The sequence below is a fragment of the Suncus etruscus genome, chromosome 2 (genome assembly GCF_024139225.1).
Source record: "Suncus etruscus isolate mSunEtr1 chromosome 2, mSunEtr1.pri.cur, whole genome shotgun sequence".
NCBI classification, from domain to species: Eukaryota; Metazoa; Chordata; class Mammalia; order Eulipotyphla; family Soricidae; genus Suncus; species Suncus etruscus.
Genome location: NC_064849.1, coordinates 41,814,937 through 41,818,541, shown reverse-complemented (window position 1 = coordinate 41,818,541; position 3,605 = coordinate 41,814,937).

Here is a 3,605-nt window from a genome sequence, read left to right as displayed (position 1 = left end):
GGAAGGGAGGGAAGAAGGGAGGAAGGGAGGGAGGGAGGGAGGGAGGGAGGGAGGGAAGAAGGGATTTTCCAAGAGTGACATCTTCATGAAGGCTTTCTTTCACTTTTCAATTTCAACAATAGTTATGTCAATTCTCATAAGTGACATGTTTTTCCTTACTTTGATAACATTTTGCTTTTTTTTTTTTTGGTGTACTATACTAGGAAGAAAAATATCAAGTCTGTTTGCTTCTAACTGCTATGAAAATGATAAAATATATTTTAAATCTTTTTAAAGGGGTCCACACCTGGAGGTGATCTGGGATTATTCCTGTTTCTATGCTCAGGTAAAACTCTTTGTAATGATGGGAATTACTTATTACTATACCATTACTTCAGCATAGGGCTGGGTTATTGGAGAGAAAAAACTATTATCATAGCAATTCAAGTTTCACACATAATAGCATTATTCCCTTCTTTATTTTATTCTTTTTATCCACTACCCAATCATTTCCTATCAAAAAGGTATCTTTTCCTTTTATTTTCCCTTGGTCTTAAAAATATCAGAGTTACTATTAAAAAAATGGCTCAATATACGTAGCATATTCAGACAAGTTGTGCTGATTCAAGAGGTGCCTGTCATACATCTTTCTGCCTAAATTTTTACCAACTTTGTTCACTTAATCAGTAAAACAAGCAAAACAATAATGCCAAGTTAAATATTTTCTAATAATTAAAGTAATTCTATTTTTGAGCCTACCATTATTCAATGTTAAACTATCTATTCACTCTACATTCAGTATGGTTATAATTGAGTTACCCCATCAGAATTCAAATCAACATTTCTTTTTTATCATTAAGATAGAATTTCAATTTGCCCTGACAATGATCTTAAAGTGTTTCAGGCAGATTTCATGAGTAAATTAAAAATAGCTAAGCCATCAAATATGTTATTGCAACGGATTTCATCCTGTATCACAAATGAACCATGAGTTACTGAAAAGAATTCTCAGTATTTTAACACACTTGAATTAATTCAGAAAAATTTTCCAGAATATATCAATTCATAGTTAAAATATAAAAAAATCCATGTGACAAAATAATTAACTACCTTTATGGGCTATGGGGGTGTTTGTTTTGGTCCATATTCAACTGTATTCCGGTCTTATTTCTGGCTATGAACTCAGGCATCACTCCTGGAGAACTATATGGGATATTAAGTATTGAACCTGGTCTTCCATATGTAAAGTAAGTGCTCTATCCACTTTATTATCTTTCTGACCTTAGGCTACTTTTTAATTATATATATATATATATATATATATTTATAAGATACAAATTTCCATCTAAAATCATTACAATTAACATTTTTAAATATTATATTATATATATTATGTGTATTACTCTAAGAAATTTGTTTATATATTAAATAAATATACAATACTTTATTATGATAAAACACATTTTAATTCCAAATGAAAGCAATTAAAACAATGTGGACCCTGGCACCACAAAGTCTCTTCTGAGCAAAAGTAAGCAATAACCTCTTGATACTGATAATTATGGCCCAAAAAGCCATCACCCTCAACCCCACAAAACGTTTTTTTTGTTTCTAGTTTCTTTTACCTCACTATTGACTAGTCAGGTCTTATTTATCATACATTATATTCCCTATCAGGCAATTTAATGTCACTATTCTGAGACAGTGACTTAAAATTTTCTTTTTCATTCTAGTTGACATAGTTGATCTTAATATATTTGTTTCCACATGACTGGGATTTAAATGATTAAAAATTGAAATATAGAAAAGAAAGAAAAAAGAAGGGAAAATGAGTTTCCTAATAAAAACTGAAGTTTTTAATTCATTGTCAGAAAGGTTAGTAAGCTAGTTGATCTTTCTGTTACTTTGGTTTCTGAGCACTAGGTGACACAGAGGCATTTAGATTGGCGTGTTTTTATGGGGATTACTGTATTAAAAAAAACAGGGTTTGGTTTTGTTTTATTTGATGTTTGAAGCATTTGGTGGAGGCCCTGACTAGTAGCAGGGTATTTGGTCAGAAAGTGCTCTGACCTTCAATCACCTGTTGGTATCACTCTTTCCTGTGATGGACCTAACTCTGCAGGTATGTATGTACATGTTCTAATTAAATTGTCAGGAATTAACATGTTGGCATATGTTTCTGGTATATGTTTCCTTAGAACTTATTTTTCTTTTGTTATGGAGGATAGTTATGTAAATTAGCAGGGGGAAAATGTAGTTTTGCACAACATGCTTCCTACATTTAACCAAACAATGACATACTCAGTGTTCTTACCTGGGAATGATCTCATACCTTGGACCTCTATATTTTTAGAATTAGTTATTATAGCCTAATTTGGAGGGGAGAAGCTGGAGGGTCATACATAGTGGTTCTCCATGTCCTAGGTCTTTTACATTCTTTTTTTAGGATCTTATTTGTGTTACTTGACACTGATTACTTATATTGGTAGGTGTGCACTCGAGTAAGCCCCATCTCCAATTTGACAGAAAACTATTAATCATCTCAGTTTGTGTTTCTTATTGTGTCTATTTGTAATATTTTTGGAATTAGAGTCTAGGGGTATGTCAATTGTTTGTGCTCTAAGTAAAGAAATAATGTATTTCTTGCTGAGAACATCTGAATTCAAGAAATACTGAATTAGATCCATAGCCAAGTAAGGCTGTACAATGAGATTTGTGGTTTTCAGGATAGTCTTAAAATTTATTAAGTTATTTATTAATAATTATTTATTTTTATTAAGAGCTGGATAATACATTCAGCAATCTATGAAATAGTATCAGTCTTTAGGCACTAGTAGGTTCGAAATCAGGACCACATACCTTTTAGTTTAGTCTCTTTCCTTTCTACTTACCTGGAGAGGAAAGACAGGAGTAACTCTAGACTATTCATAATTTCCAGACCAGGCTCTCAGTTTGAGAGAGACCAAGGTCTACTTTCAGTCTTGGCAATAAATGATTCCCTGCCTGTGAATAACAAAGGAAGCATCCATTAGGTCATAAATAAGCTCCAGAAAGGTGATCAAGACTGCCTGTTTCTGGAAGTAAAGACCAGTCCTTCTGATGAGATGAGAGTGGAGGACAGATTACTAGTGAGTAGGGCTGTGGTTCAGTACCATGTATGTACATAGAAAATGTGGCACTAGTGGTTGCAGAAATTCTCGCTTGAATATATGAATCAAGCAACTGATTCTACCAGGTTTTCTAAACACAACCTAACTTGGTTAAACTGAATAGCAAAGGTGATGATAGAAATTAGCAGTGAACACTATAGAGATAAATTCCATCTTCCAAGGGAGTTGGCAAAGGCATTATTGTTTCAAGATCCTATTCTCACCTTCTTCAGAGCCAGATTTCTAGTGAATGAATAAGTACCACAGATCCCTTTGCTATTCTCATCTTATGACCTTAATGTTGTTGTACTCATAAAGTAACTCACAATTTTGAGGTTACTTATTGTGACCCCTGAGTTCCCTGGTCCCACTGGAGGAACGAACTAAAAAATCAGGGGTAACCAATCTGTGGGTCATTTTATCCTTGGGGAAGTGTCATGCTATTAATGTAGCTTCTCTTATTTTCAAATGTATGTG